Here is a 16,824-nt window from a genome sequence, read left to right as displayed (position 1 = left end):
CCCTAAGGTCTTATGATCCATTGGTTAGCCTTGCTCTTTGATAGACCATCTCTCATTTGGGCCCCTTTTCTATTGGCCCCGTGTTGAGATAGATCTATAAGCACATCTCAATATCTTAACCCTTGTTCCTGTTTATTCTTCCACATTAAGTGATTAGTTTAATATGAGAAAATCATTTGGGTTGGTTAGATATTAGTTTGTATGACAGATCCAATTAAACTAGTAACTATCAACAAGAAATTAGCATTAGAACATTCCAAAAGTCTTCAAAATACTCTCATAGCTGATCCCAATACAATAAAAAATTCAGCTTCTAGGACTAGATCTTATTTGGCTAGAGATGCCAAGAAAAATGTACTATACCCTGAATAATCGTGTATAGACTTGAGTTTGCGAAGGGGTTTGGGATTGACAAAAATCACAAGCAGCTAAGATAGCCCTGTACCTATTTTCCCACATCAAAATGTGTTCTAATACATTTGTCTTGTTGGATGGTAGTAGATACAAACTTTAGCCTTGTTCCATTGAAGTCCCATTGGCACGCTTGTAACTTAAAATAATGTATCAAGTTTCTATGAATACCAATCAATGCATTACTCAATTTTTTTGTAAATATATTGACCATGTGATATATAGTACAATTTAATTATATAGTTTGTATCACAAAGGGGATTTTCAGTTCAAACACACACATACAGACAAAGTTTTGAGTTCTATACTTTTCGGGTAGATGTTTGGGATCTCTCTCAATGAATAAGAAGAGGAAACTATAATAATGTTTGAGTGTGATAGATTGGTTAATCTCACTCAGCGAATAAGAAGAGGAAACTTTAATAATCCTTGAGCGTGTTAAATTGGTTATCATAGTTTCCTCTTAAATACAAGGTCTTAAGTTTAAGAATTGTCAAATAGAGATTTAAGGTCTCTTGATGTGTTCCTATGACATTAAAACCTTTTTCCTTCTCTCTCTCTAGCTTCAAGTCTTGGCCAAGTGGATCGTTGAAGTCTGTTGAAATTCTCTTTTTTGGTGGGTTGGATTCTCTCTCTCTCTCTCTCTCTCTCTCTCTACATTGTGCACTGAGTGGAAGCATCGAGAGCTCAGGTTTCTTGAAGCTGTTTAAGATAAAGTCTCAAAGTATTGTCACTCATCAAATTTGAGGGCTGGAGTTTTTTTATGGCCTTTAGAAGGAAAAGCAGAGTCACTCTTTAAATGACACATGGATGTCTCGAGGACTCATCTCTCTCTCTCTCTCTCTCTCTCTCTTTGGGATCATCTTGAGTTTGAGGTAGATTGTACATTTTTTTTGGGTGAATTTAATACATCTACTCACAATTGTGAGTTTGGCAAAAAAAAAAAAAAAAGGTTTTTTACATTGCTAGAGCTCAAAAGTCTTTTCATTTTCTACCATCTTAGTACTTACCCTTCATTTTTGCATTTTAAGTTAAATGTTTCTTAAAGTTTTCTTTGAAATGAACCAGAGTGTCAAGAGTGTGACATGTGAAGGTTCTCTCCTTCCTTAAAAATTCAAAATCTTCATTATATCTAGCAAGTATAGATGTTATTCATTTGTTTAAGTTCATGCAATACAAAATTTGTTTTAAAAGTGCCAGACATTATATTGACTGTGTGAATCTAAATTTCATGTATTTTACAACATGATTTCTATGTAATTTTAAGTTGCATTGAAGAATATGTCATCATTTTCTTTCAACCCATAGATGCAAATCAAATTATTGACCTTCAACCGCTATGATTTCAGTACTAAATTATAGATTTGAAGGTATAGAATATGTTTGCCATCATATGAATACAATAAAGCCTACCGTGCTAATGTGAATGAAAATGATATAGAAATTTTGGAGCAGTGACCACCCCAAAGAGTGTAAGCTTGTCCCTCCTCTAGTTGGAATGGAACTTGACAAATGAAATTGACTAAGATCCTAACTGGATATATGTTATAGTAAGTTTTTTGGTGAAATTAGTAGAGGATACGAATCTTTTTTATAGCTGCACGCACTTTCTTGAGCGTGGTTGAGCATTCTTCCTCCATGACCCAGGTCATGGGTTCGAATAGGGCCAAGATAAGATATATATCTTCTACTACACTCTCACTTTGCATATGCTTTCATTTTAGCTACTATCATAATAATTAAAAGTTTAGATTGTCTTTGTCTTTTACATTATTTTCTATTTTGTTGTGTTTCTTTTATATATGCAGTAAAAAAAAAAACATTGTAAGAAACACATCTTGAATTGGAAAAATGTCTATGAATAGGCTTAAGCTTGTACCTTATTGTATCTTTTGAGTCCTCTAGACAGCTTGAGTGCTTGAGGCTGATTGTAGAGTCATTTCTTAGAAAATCTAAATTTTCCACTCATAATTGTGAATATGAAAAAAAAGGAAACAAGCAATAGTTGAAGTTACTTAAGAGTTTTGGCCAACTAGAAAAGGCCTTAGAGAACAAGGCATTAGGGAGTGCATTCATAGGAGTCTGATCTCATAAATCTTCATTAAAAGTCCATTTCATTAAATTTCTCTATTATTTTCTATGCTTATTGGACCTATCTTTTTGGCCTACTCAAAAAGGCCTTAGAAAGCACTCCTTAGTCCCTTGCTTTCTAAGGCCTTTTTGAGTAGGCCAAAAAGATAGGTCCAATAAGCATAGAAAATAGGTCAATCTAAGCTCCTGTTCGTTCAATGAAATAATTGTGGGAGCATTCAAAGCCAAAAGAACAATCAAGCAAACAATCAAGCAGGGCTACCCTCTAGCTCCTCTAATGCTCTCCATTGGTTCACATCCTTTGGTGCATTGTTCCAAGATAATGATGCCAAAAATGAGATCCAAGGGTTGGCTCTAGCTAACAACAACCAACTTATTGTGAAGCTATTTGCAGATGATTCGCTCATATTCATCAAATCTTGCCCTCAAGTGATTAGGAAATCACTTGAAATTGTGGATACGTTTTGCATGGCATCGGGGTCAAAGTGCAATATTGAAAATTCAAAGTTAATATCATTTTTAGCGAACAACTCATTTGACCCGTCAATGTGGTCCGGGGAGATAATATCAAAAGGGAAGATTTTCATACACTTGGGGGTTCCTTTAGAAGTGGATGTCACCGATAAGCAAAGATTCCTTTCAGTCATGGATAGGATAAAGAGCAAGCTGCAAAGATGGGAGTTTGTACTGTTGCCTTTCCAAAGTAGAGTGAAAGTGGTCAATTCATTTATGATTCCTATCATTGCCTTTAATGGTCCATTGCTTAAATTAGCGAGATGCAACTGGAAAGAGTTTTGGAAACCGGTGAAAAGATTTTTATGGAAGAACAACACTAAAAACTCGACGCCCTGGCAGTGGGTAGGATCGAAATCTGTGGTGAGACCTCTAGAGCAAGGCGGTAGGGATTCTTAGCCCTAACACTCGTGCATAAGCCCAATGTGGTAAGTTTGTGGTGGCAATCTCAAAGCAAGTCCAGGCTTGGGCCATTATGAAAAAGGCTATGGTGGACAATTCCAAACTACGCTTGCAAGGTTTCTAGTGGAAGGTCTAGAGATGCACGACAAGATGCTTGCCCCGCAGTGGGCTAGCCTAAAGCTTGGAGACATAACAGGCGAGCTAGTTTGGAAGTGTAAAAGAGTAGCTGATGTTTTGGAATGGGGAGAGGTTGAAAGATTGGTTCACAACATAATAATTCATTGGTCCCCTGGACTATCTAAGGTAGGAAGCATCCTTCTAAATTCTTTTTGGAGGGAGGTGGCTAGAAGATCAATAACAAAGGACTACGACCCCTGGGCTAGTTTTGGAACAATAGCAATAGAATTTGGAAAGGAACATACCAGCTAGCTTTACAGGTCCACCTCAATGGAATGGAAAGCTTGCTGGCCAATACAGTTCTAGAAAGGATTGACAGCTGTTGGGTGCCTGATTGTGATTCTAGCTTCAAGTGGAAGGCATGCAGTGGCCTATGGATAGACTTTTCCTAAAATCGTAAGTAAAATCCGTATACAACACCCCCCCAACACCCTTATGGTCTCACCAGATTGGTTTCGTCCTCTGAACAAATATTGGGGCAAGGAATGACCAGAATCAAGATGGAGGTCAATTGTGAAGAACATCTAGTACCCTCAGTGACCATTGGAGATGAGACTTTTTTTGTGGAAGGTCCTTTGGGGAGCGTTACCTACTAGTGTGAAGATCCTAGCTAGAGGTATTAGTCCAGATAGGTGCTCACAATGCAGAACAGCCAAAGAGGGCCTTCCTCATTTGTTCAAAGAGTGCTTGGCTTTATACGGCCAAAGAGGGCCTTCCTCATTTGTTCAAAGAGTGCTTGGCTTTATACGGCCTTGCATGGAAGGTATGCAATGGGTTCTAAAGTCCTGGAAGGTAGGGTTGTATAAAAACGATCTATTCCTAGGTGGGAAGGTATTCAAGAGTCAAGCGTTACTTAATTGAAAACAAATTATTAGATATTACTACTTCAAACATGTGTGGAAGGCCAACAACTGTGGAATTTTTGAGAAAAATAGTTAGTTTCTTAGAAATTATTCAAGCAACCAGGGAAGCGATTGTCGCGATTGGGAAAAGAAGGAACTTTGAGGAATGGAACGGGACAGTTGATGTCGCAACGACTGGTTAGCTGATGAGTCCTCTTCAAGTCGAGGAGTGCTTAGCTAAGACTTCCATTGATGCCTCTACCAATGTCCAAAGGTGCCCCCCCTATCAACCGATGTATCTGTGTAGCTAGGAGAAGTCACAGTTCATCATGAGCATGACTAGAAATTGTAATTTATTGGTTCAATAATATAATCCACTTACCATTGTGAGTTTTGTCTTTTTAAAAAAATCATATGTTTTAGTTTGTCAATGTTTCCCTTTGTTTTATTTTACTTCCTTCCCCCTTTATTTTGTTTTAAAATGCAAATGTGTGCTTTTCACCTTGTTGTTCAAGTGGAGCCCTTTGTAACATATAAGTCATTTGTGATTATAAATTATGTGTGTATAATGGACAATACAACTTTATATTATAACAAAAATGACATGTGATTATAGGCACTCATTTGGACCTACTCCCATAACTCTCATCCTGCCTTAACGTAGGGCTTTAGGAAAAAATGTCATATGGTATCTTTGGGGTATTGAAAGTACGTCTGTACATCAGAAAATTCTCTTATGAGACCAAATGAAAGAAGGGGGGGGGGGGGGGGATTGGTTATAGGTAGTGGAGTAGTGAGGCTAGCCTCTCAAGTGTCATGCAAGCAAGGTGATGCCTAGGTGGCACCTCGATGGACCTAGAAGACAAGACAAACCCGCTCATACTCTTTGTTCTAAAAGTTTGTGGGGTCAATTTGAGAGCAAAGAGAGGACTTGGCCGCATGGATTTTAAGAAGCGTCTAAGAATCTTGCGGATACAATGGCATTTGTTTGATTCTTATTCGAGTCGTTTGAGGGCTCAAAGTTTGAGAGACAAAATGGATTCCATGGGATAGAAACTAGGGACCTGCAGGTTAAATTTGGAGGCTGAAATGAGCACGAGCTTTGGAATTCAAAGGGGAAATGAGATCTATTAACTCAAAAAGATTTAGCTAATGCTAGCGAGAAATCAGGTAGTACTCATGTAGGTGCTTGTCACCATACAACCATTGCTAGTTAGCATCCATTGCTAGCAGTTTTCTATGTTAGCTAACAAAAATCTTTGCTAGTTAACATATTTGCTAGTAGAGTTTCACAACAAACTCTTAGCCCCGACGTGGTCGAGCCTAAGTCTGGGGGGCATCTTAGAGGAACTAGTAAGGATGTGCAAAGAAGCAACAGGGGTGTTGGAGTGGGGGGAAGAAACAGGTACTTCAAGAACTCCATCTTGCACTGGTCCCCTTGGCACTTTAAAGTTGAAGGACCACCACAAAGCCCCTATTGGATAGAAACTTCCAGGAAAGTGAATAATAAGTATCTGAATCAGCTTGCTCACCTCTGAGACGGTAATAATAAGAGCTAGAAAACAATTGACCTTCTTGCAACCCAATATCAACTCAATGGATTTGAGATTTTGTTAGTCAACATAGTGCTAAAAGAGCTTGACAAGGTTGTAGTGCCAATATGTGAAACTGGGCTTGAGTGGAATGCTTGGAGATGGCTCAAAAGTAGTCTTTTATGGAAACCCCGTTCTAAAGCCATTTATTGTGCAATTATACACAAGGATAATTGGTCCAGCCCCCTCAACAAATTATGAAAAAGACAACGGTCGAATTGCGGTGGGGGTAGTCATGGAGAGTATTTGGAAGCCAAACTGGCCTCAATTTATGATGTGGGGTGCTCTATCGACAGTCGTAAATATCTAGGAGAGAGAGAGAGAGAGAGAGAGAGAGAGAGAGAGAGAGAGAGAGAGAGAGAGAGAGAGAGAGAGAGAGAGAGAGAGAGAGAGAGAGAGAGAGAGAGAGAGAGAGAGGAATTGGGTTAGATCAATGTCTGAGGTGCACGATAGCTGGTGAAGATCTAGACCATCTATTCATTAGGGCCGAAAACATGTACAAAAAGGGCCGTTTGGTAATCCACGAATTAAGAAATAGGCCAATACACACTTGACACGTATACAATAGTATGGCATTCATGTCTCCTCTAACTTGAGCTTTTGTGCTCCTACTTTAGCACAAAACGTCTAAATGTCACTTTTATTTGGCTAAATTGCCTATACTTGATGGCATTCCTGTTCTTTTTGACGGATAACATCATATTCTGGGCCTGATGTACAAGTGCTCTTTTCTATTTAATATTGTACAATATTAAGCTAGAAGATACTAGATCTTTCTTTTCAAACAGTGATGATGACACCTATTAATGAGTGACCCGTATTTTTTTCAATGTCTACTTTTCACTTACCTTCTACTTCTAAGTTCCACATTGAGAGCTTGCACTCATCACGTGCGTATATAATATCTATATCAACATGGGACCACACCTGAAGACATCCTTTCTCACATTGTTTTGGATCAAAGACCACATTGTGCGATTGTGGCTTGATTGATCTAGTCACTCTACCCCCACTCGCCCCATTTCGGCAATGTACCCACATCGTGCGCAAAAGGACTCAATGAATTTTTCACTCCTCCCCCTATCGCATTGGTCCAACTCTTGCCCACAATGCACTTGTCATATGTGAGCTTGTCACCCTCCTATCGCGTTGTTCTAGCTCTATGGCCACACCATATAAGAACCTTGAATCACCTTGTAAATGGGATTCCTAAGGTTTTCCTAAATCATGTGCAAAAGCGCTCAGATACTTTGACACTCCCCATGTTGTGCCATTTTAGCTCTTGCCCACACCGCGCGAAGAGGGCATCATACAGCTTGTCACTCCCCCCCTCATCGCGTCGTTCTTGCTCCATGCACACACCATGCAAAAAAATCTTGAGTAACCTTATTATTTGGACTTATTTTTCTAAATCATGTGCAAAAGCGCTTAGAGACTTTGACACTCCCTATGTTGAAATCATTTTAGCTCCTGCCCACACCGCGCGAAGAGGGCATTATACAGCTTGTCACTCCCCCCCTCCTCGCGTTGTTCTGGCTCCATGCACATACCATGCAAAAAAAACTCGAGTGACCTTATTATTTGGATTCCTATGGTTTTTCTCATACGTAAAAGATATTAGCAAAAGGTCTATTTGGTGCCACACTATGCCTTGCTTGCACAACGGGATAGGGGGTATTTTTAGAATCTCACTACCCCAACCTTCATGTTGTGTGGGTCATTTTTGGAACACCAATTTGGTGCCACACTATGCCTTGCTTACATAGCAGGATAGGGGGTTAGTTTTAGAATCTCATTACCCCAATCGTGACATGTGGGTTATTTGCATTCACAAATTCACCTTTCCTCCCTAATATAGATCTCTTTTTATATACAAATTTGTTAAGCATATTGGACCCAAGCATAGTCACAAAATTTCTCAACTCTATTTCACAATATATAATACTTGTAACTTTTAAAAGCTATATTATTTGAAGCTTTTGAAATCACAGATGAGTCCGAAATGCCCAAAACCCTCGAGAATGATTGGCTATATGCCTCGTTCTGACACCCGGAGAGGTCGGTATGGCCAAAAAAGGCCTTCGACTCTGCCTACCCCTCTCCTCGCACCGTACGCGATAATGCCTTCGGAGGCCTTTTTTGGCCATACCGACCTCTCTGGGTGTCAAAACAAGGCATATAGCCAATCGTTCTCGGGGTTTTTGGGAATTTTGGACTCATTTGTGATGTTAAAATTTTGTCATTTTTCTCTATTTGAAAGTTATAATTTTAAGTTGAGTCAAAAGAGCTGAAGCAACAAAGTTTTATTAACATGATTAAAGGCAAAGGGGCTCGAGGGTGATGAAGATTCTAATAATGATGGTCCATGCCAATGGTTTCTAGATGTCATGTTATAGGATCATGGTCACATGGAAGAGTGAAAAAATTTCAAGCTCAAGAATAGTTAAAAGGAAACTTGTCTTAGGAGTTAAATATGAGTAAAATGATTGTGTGGCAAAGGGGAAATAAGTGTTAATCATGATGTTGCAATGTTTAGAGGAACATATGTTGTAATTTTACAAGGTATTATATTGTGAAAAGAATGTTTTGCAAGGAGATTGAAAGTAAATTTACAAGGAGATTTAAAGTAAATTTACAAGGAATTATATTGTTAAAATGATAGCATTTTGCAAGGAATGATATTGTAACTTTGCATCTAAATAGTCTCCTCCTTGGAATGATCGTGATGTTCACAGCAAGGTGGTTGTTGTTGGTTCTTTGATCTCATCCTCTATAATTGCATCCCTTAGTACCGACTGAGTAGTTATTTTAGTGCATTGCTTCTTCTTTGTTATCCTCCCTTTCTTGTTGATATGAAAAATGAAGTTTGTGCTTGATAATGTGACTTCTATGTGTTGCAATGGGCCCTTGTTTTGCAAAATATGGTCCATGTAGATAGAGCATATGCTGCAGGATATCATGAGATCCAATTTTCAACATAGAAAACTAAGTGAATCTTTTGGCTTTTAAACCCCCTATTGACACATCCTGCAAAACATTTCCCGCCCTTTTAGATTTAGTTGGATCTTTCTTCAAATGCAGATGGCCACCATGGAAATCTATTTATGAGAGTAAGGCTTCAAATTTTTCTATTTCCCTGCCAGTTCGTGGATCAACAGGATATAAGCTGACTTCTGTCCATATCCATTTGCTTGCTCCGTTTGATTTGTAATGCTTGAGCTCAGACACTGCAGCCTTTGATACACAACCCTCGCGGTTTCTTACACTTGGTTGAGCTTAATTTCCATATGGAACAACTTAATGAGTTTCTAGGCAGAGTGGAAATGATGAAAAAGCTTGTGAGGCTGAAGGGAGCTTCTAACTAGAGCAAAACTAGTGAGAAAGTTTGGAAAACTTGTGAGGCTGAAATGAGCTTCTAGGAAGAGCAAAACTAGTGAGAAAATTTGGAAATCTTGTGAGGGCGAGGAGAGAAAAATGGTTTCCATGCAGAGTAGAAATGATGGGAAAACTTGTGAGGTTGAAGTGAGCTTGTAGCCAAGCAAAACTAGTGAGAAAAATTGGAAAGCTTGTGAGGGTGAAGAGAACAAAATGGTGGTTCTCTTGCAATGGTGAAGAGAGAAAAACCGCAGTGGTCCTTCTAGCTAGACCATAAATGGCGGTCCTCTTGCAAAGGTAGAGAGAGCTTGGAAAGCTTGTGAGGGTGAAGAGAGCCTAATGAAATGGCTTGAGGGAAAGAGTAGTGAGGAAAACCATCATTTCAAAGAAAATTTTGTATCTGTCGCCAAGCCAACAAAATAGGTCCACTAGGGGAGAAAATAGTGTGAAAATGACATCTTTTGTTCATATTGAAAGATCTGTACCGGGATACTCTTTAAATGCTCTAGATATGCTTTGAATATCCAAACGGTCAAATTTGGAGCCGTTTTGACCGTCAAATGCTCCACTAATTAGTAAGCTAACCAATTCCTTACACAACCCTTTTGGCCCTAATGTCATGGAATGCCAGGCAATCGAAGGTTTGGCAGGCAAAATTTGCAAGTGGGTCCAAAGGACATGGCAACTCAGATTCTTCAAGACTGATCTATTCCTTGGTGGCAAGAATTTGGGAAGTCTTGCTTTGGTCATTTGCATTCAAATTGACAGATACTTCTTCTTTCATATATATGGTAGGCAAGGAACCACCATGTGTTTGAAGGAGATCTTGACGTGGCAAGCTTCTCAGATATTATGCAAGAAAGCAGAGTGGCGATCTATACACTTGGATGCAAAGCAAGACTTGAAAGATTGGTATAGGGCCACCATGCCATGTTGGCATCTTGCAACAATTAAAGCCTAGAACTATAGTTCACCTACTCGGGATGAGCTTGAGGTTATTTTGTATTTTTATGGTGTTCTTAATACAATTCACTCACAAATTGTATTTAAAAAAAAACATTTATTAATTATTACCAGACATCCTTATACAAGAGTTCTTGAGTTTTATAAAGATATTCACCATTCTACATGTCTTGTCTACATTGTTTCTTGAGTGTATTGATTTTTTACCCCTTATATTACAAGTTTTCAAGTGTCAAGATCCTCATATTTTCACATGGTATTAAAGCAAGTTAGACAAGCTTGCTAAAACCCCCTTTCCTCATATAATCTCCTTGAAGTTGAAGATGGCACCAAGTTTACACAACCTACATGTGGAGGGAGTCAAAAAGTTCAACGGCATCAATTGCATAACACGAAAAGCGAAGATCGTGTCACTACTCTTCTCTCAAGATTCCTAAGAGATAGTTTTCATTAAAATAAAGATAATCATATTGGACAAATGGGGCAAGAAGGCCATGCATTAGGAGATTTTGGAGGTCTTTCAGAGGGCCATACTAAAGAGAGATAAAAAATGCATGCCCAATGAGCAGCAATGCTACATAACATAGAAAATACATGAAATAACATTATAAAATGGGTAGAATCTTGTCTTCAAAGGAAGGTAACTTCTTATTTTTACAGAGTTGGATTGTTCTTCAATAAGTAGATCCGCTTCCAAGAGACATTGTAGCCGCTAGGTACTAAGATAGTGAATTTTCTCCCTCTATTAGAAGTTACTCTCAGAACTATGGCTCCCTCTTCTTCTCACCTAAAAAGCTTCCGGGTTTCTCTACTCTCTTCCCAAACAATCTTACCATGAGTTTACCAGGAAGGCAATGCACTAGCATAAGCTCTATTTCCAATTCAAACTCCCTCAGTGCAGATAATCAATGGAAAAAGCAGAGAATAAGCAAAGATTCATAGGTTCTTATGCAACAAAGAAGGAGAAGAAGGTCCTATCACAACAATTTTTTTTCGTTTTGCATGGAAAGCAAGAGTTCTTGAGTTTAAAGTGGAAGTTGGTATTAAGATTGTTAAAGATGTTTTTGTTTGACACATTTTCACTCACTATGATGTGATTGCTCATGGTGGTAATATATATTTCAATGATACATAATCCAAGATGCAAATATAAGTGGATTCTTACAATAGCTCTTCCATTTTAAGATGATTATCCTTCATTTTATTCTCTTACATTTATCTCTTAAATTTACAGATGTTTATCCTTCCCCGTATGAGGAACGGGAGCCCGTGGAGTGTATTATAGGCCTCATTTTTGTAACCCATGCTCTTTTTGGTATCTTATAGAATGTGGGAAGAACTAGCAAGAGCCTTGTAGATGAAGGCATAATCTTCTACCACCATTTCTACCAACTCAATTAAAGGAATAGAGAAGGAACATTGGTAAAGGTGTCTCTTACACCAAGTGGAACTCCATGGATTGGCCAGTTCCTGACACAACATTGAGTGAGGCATTGTGGAGTAAGCCTATAAGGATGTGCAAAGGTCTCTTCAAACTTTGTACCCACTAAATTTGTGAAGCTTAAAAATTTCTATTCGTTGAGATTTTTCACTCTTGCCATGTACATGTCGCTAAGACTATATTAGTCTACAAATCCCTTGATTCTTCCTTCTAAGATAAGCTTCTCAATCGAAGATGGTATGTGAAAGAGGTGGATGGAATTTTGCTGCAAGATTGCACTTGACACTTTGGTTGTCAAGTATATGATTGCTACTGAGTAGTTTTTGGTACAAGATTTTTCACCTTATTGGAGATTCCTATGTGCCGATTGATTAAGAATCAACAGGTTTGGAGAACAATGTTGTTATAGATGTGGAAGTGGTGGATAAAGATGTCAACCTTGTGACATTGAAAGCAGTAAGGGAGAACTTCAACCTGCTCCACCTCCAACATGATGACATAGTAGAGAAGGCGGTGGACAATGACCCCTCAAATTTTTTTTCTTTCTAGGCGGACACAAAGTAATGCAAGGAAGGGAGAAACAATTTTTTTATAGAGATATTTGTGACTAAGTTCAAATCATGTCCATGTAATGCATTTTGGATGTTTTTCACTAAAAAATGTATCTTTTGGATAAATACAAATCTTCATTTTAGATGTGCGTTAATACGTGACAAGTATTTGATTCTCTCTCTCTCTCTCTCTCTCTATAACAAAGCATTGACACCAGCTTGAAAGGTACAAATAATCATTTTAATGTATAGAGTTAGCATAAAGCAGTGTATTTGCAAGTACAAATTCAAAGGTAGACAAGGGTCCTAAATAAAATTTCTAAACATATGGAATGAAAATATCCTCTAGGTAGAAATTATAACGATGCCATTCAAATATGGTGGGGAGAGAGTTATGCCAAGTAGATTAAGCAAACCTTTATGCAATGTGTCATCTATCAATAAAGTGTTGTGAACATCAAATGACACATGGATTTGGAAATAAGGTTTGTAAAACAGGTGTACATTGGATTTTCTAGGGTGGTAGTGGCCATTGATAACAACACTATTTTTGGCATACACAAAATTGAATTTTAGTTTTAAAATTTTGGCTTTGGTGCAAATAATCCCCATTAGTATCTTGAGGTTTTGAAATGGAAACCTTGAACCGTGGAAGAAGAAAGCATAAGAACTCCTTGGTGACTAGATGAACAATAACCTTCTCATCGCCCACCCAAAAAGTGGTAAACCCCATCTTTTCTACATCTTGTATATATGGATCTTGAAACAATAGTAGCACTCCATTGAGATCCAAAAGAATCAATAGTAGCACTCCATTGAGATCCAAAAGAACCACTCTCTACAAGCATTGTTGAAGCAATACAAAAGAAGAGAGAGAGAGAGAGAGAGAGAGAGAGAGAGAGAGAGAGAAGAGCTCAATGGTTCCACAACAAAGATAGAGGTACAAGGCATATTTTTTATCTCTTTGGAACAACCAGCATAGATCTCTCACAAAGGAAGAAAGAGGAAAAGGGGTTATACCAAGAAAAGGTATTTGTTTTCATGATTTTTTTTTCTTTTTATCAAATGGCTAGGTGTTTTAGACAATGGTACACATAGATGAAATGGCTATACACACATCATAGGAGGAAAGGTAGGAAGAAAAGAAAGTTATACTTTACTTTCCTTGTATGGCATATCTGGACATATTAGCAAAGAAAGAAATCCTCCTCGCACATTGTAGGAAGAAAGGAATATGTATTTATACTTACATATTAGATAGATATATATATTATTCATTGAATTTTATTCACATAACCTTTAAACGTAAATATATGTAAGTATAGTTGGAAATATGTAAGTATGTTGCTAGTTGTGTGTGTCGATAGTTGGAAAATTTTGATATTGAATTTGAATGTATATGCCTTGAAGTTTTATAAGAGGTATTGTTTATTCCAAATTTATTTGATTTACCAAGAAACTATCCTTTTCTCGGGCTAGTACTGATGGATATGCGTCCATCGTATGTCTAGTAGAATTAAGAGCCAACTAAAGGAAGAGGCAAAAAATAGATCCAAAGTTTTTGTTTGGGTACCAACATGCAGAAGAGGATCCTCCTCAATTGTTAAAAGGTTTCATCAAGAGAAATGTTGACTTCACCTAGCCTATGGATATTAGTGGTGGAGAGGACCTTGAGTTTGAGTTTAAGGGTACTATGGATACTATGGGGGTAGAGGACCTTGCCAGGAGTTTAAATGTGGATGCCTTAGAGTCGACCCAAAATTTTGTGCAATTAAGGAGGAACTTGTACCCGGCAAGCTCCATATGCAAACCTAAAAAAAGAGGGACTTGGATTTCTCTACAATTGTTAGGAGAACAATGACCAAAAGTATGGTAGAAAAACAAGGGGAAAATGAGGCATTTGTTGTAAAAGATCCCAAAAGTATTGATGTAACAAATTTTGACAATTTCTTCAAGAGTTGTTGAAAATTTTCACAAGGTCATTAACCTTGAGGAAGAAGAAAAAGAGGTAAAACAAAGTAAAACAAAGTAAAATGCTATCGGTCAAAACATAAGAAAGCAAGCTACCTTTAGATGTATCAAGGTTCAATGAGAGACAAGTTGTGTTGATGGTGCCTGGTGTGCTAGATTCTAAATTTTTTGATAGGTCATACATTTTTTTTCCATGACATTTTCTGTCTAAGAGAAGACTTTGCACTTCTCAAAATTCCAAGAAGAGAGGAGTGGATTTGTTTCTTAAGATAGTATTGATGAAAAGGCAATGAGAACCTCTAGTAACCCACTAGAGTGCCTCAAAATCTACTTTAAAAAGTCACAAAAGTATAAAGAGATGATCCGCAATGAGGCAACCTTCCAAGCAATCCAAAATAACCTCATGCACTCAAGCAGCAGTGAAGAAGTAGAAGTTTGGCTAGAAATGGGGCCAAGCCGGTCGGTGGACCTATGGAGGGATGAACTTTGGATGCAAGACAAGAGCTTTGTGGTATGGACCCACTCCCCCTCTCTCACTCTTTGACTTGTCTTTGTGTTTGCAATCCTAGATTGCTAACAAGAATGATTTTCTCCATCGTTAGAGCAAAGAGTATTGTGCAAGGGATGCAGCCCTAGCACAATATCTTGCAAACTTTGTGAGGCACCCATCCTAGTCTTTCAGAATAGAATGTCACAAGAGGGTACTATCACAATGTTTTCCTTGAAGACCCTCTTATGCTTCCTAGGTGGACCAATGCTGCCATACAATGTGGAAAAAATTATCCTCGTCGACAAAGTTTTTGTAAGAAAATGATTTGGATATTGTCTTGTTATAGGTGGCCATGCAACCTACGATCTACACATACCTAGCAATGACACTCTCATTAGAGAAACACAACCCCAATGAACTCTTAGAGTATGACAGACACTTAAGGATTTGATATAAGGGTGAAGTGCCACACATGTATGTAAATTGAGAACAAATTGAAACACAAATTAGAATTTCTATTATAGTGTAACTTGGGCATGTTTTGTTAAACATTTACTCTTGCTCCACCTATGGTTCATATATTCCATTGTCTCTGTCCACTTTATTTGGCCTTTGGGAGCACTTGAGTTGTTGAATGCATTTGATTGCTTAATCCTTTTTTGTTGTAAATGTATGATTGCCTATGCTGTTGTTGAAGAGGGTATACTTGCTTTTGTTGCATGCGGTGGAGGATTCTGTGATAGAATCATTGAAATAGTTCTTTCAAACTGTCTGCCTTGTCTTGAAATCCACGAGGTTATGTGTGTTTGAAGGAGGCATTCCTAGGCATGTAATGAGACTTCTCCAAACTTTGGCTATTCCATATGTATAAAATTCCATACTTTTGAATAAAGTATGGTCAATGATTGAAAATGATGTGTTGCAAATTAAGCAAGTTGTTAAGCAAAGTAAACACTAACTTGATTCTTTTGAACTACAAGAGTGCTTGAAGAATACCATGTAATAAGTAATTTAAGTGTCAGCCCATGCTGTCTTGAATGATTTTTTTAGTAGCTAAAGGTTATCCTTACACTTGTTGAGATCATCTTTGACCAATCCTCTTTGTCACACATAAAAAAGAGCATGCCTGCACCCTTGCTGTTGCAAGTAGCTAGCTCCTAGTCCTTCACTGCCGTATGAAGCTTTTCCATTGTACATAATCAACTTTGCTAACATAGGTGGAGTGATATATCCTCCCACACTTTATTAGCTTCACATCCTTTATACCTAGTGGTTTAGATAAAAACCTATGTGCCTTGACCACACCGCTGGATGGTTTTCAAGGCATGTCCTTGCGATTGATTGATCTTTTGTCATCTCGCTCGATTTGACACTGCCCCCATGGTGACCCATATTTGACAATAATAGTTCAAGGGCCTATAGAGCTACCTACCCCTCACTTGACATCTCGATTTTCCAAGAAAAACCAATGTAGGGATATACTAGCTTCTCCACAATTTGGCAAAGGGTATGCATTGTACAAATGTGGACATTAATAAGCGGAATCTTTAGAATTGGATGGATATTACGGTCTTCATTATGATGAGTACGATCCTTTCTCTACTACTTTGGGTCCATCACCTTTGCAAACTCCATGCAAAATAAACATGGAGACCTAGCCATGGAACCCATTCTAGAACTATACATGCACTTCAATATTTTGAGGTCAATTGCAAGATGTCATTGGCCTTGAAAGTCTCCTCTCCCATGCACATGCAACACCTCTAGAATGAGCTGGTTACTTCTAACAGCTAGTCCAAGTTGGAGTGTTAGAGTTCTTCATGTTAGATCATGCAAGTATATTTTAGATACGAGATCAAACAATGACTGAATTGAAAATAGAAGGAAGAGACTGATATTGGAACTTGAATGTATATTTAGATAGTGAGAGTAATACTGGCATTAAGTACAACAGTGAGAGCCAAGTAATGCTCAGAGTAGATCCCAAAGATTACAAAGATTGGAA

This window comes from Adiantum capillus-veneris, chromosome 11 (assembly GCF_014529385.1).
Source record: "Adiantum capillus-veneris isolate H3 chromosome 11, ASM1452938v2, whole genome shotgun sequence".
Lineage (NCBI taxonomy): Eukaryota > Viridiplantae > Streptophyta > Polypodiopsida > Polypodiales > Pteridaceae > Adiantum > Adiantum capillus-veneris.
The sequence above is the reverse complement of the archived record's forward strand: the minus strand, read 5'-3'. Positions refer to the sequence as shown.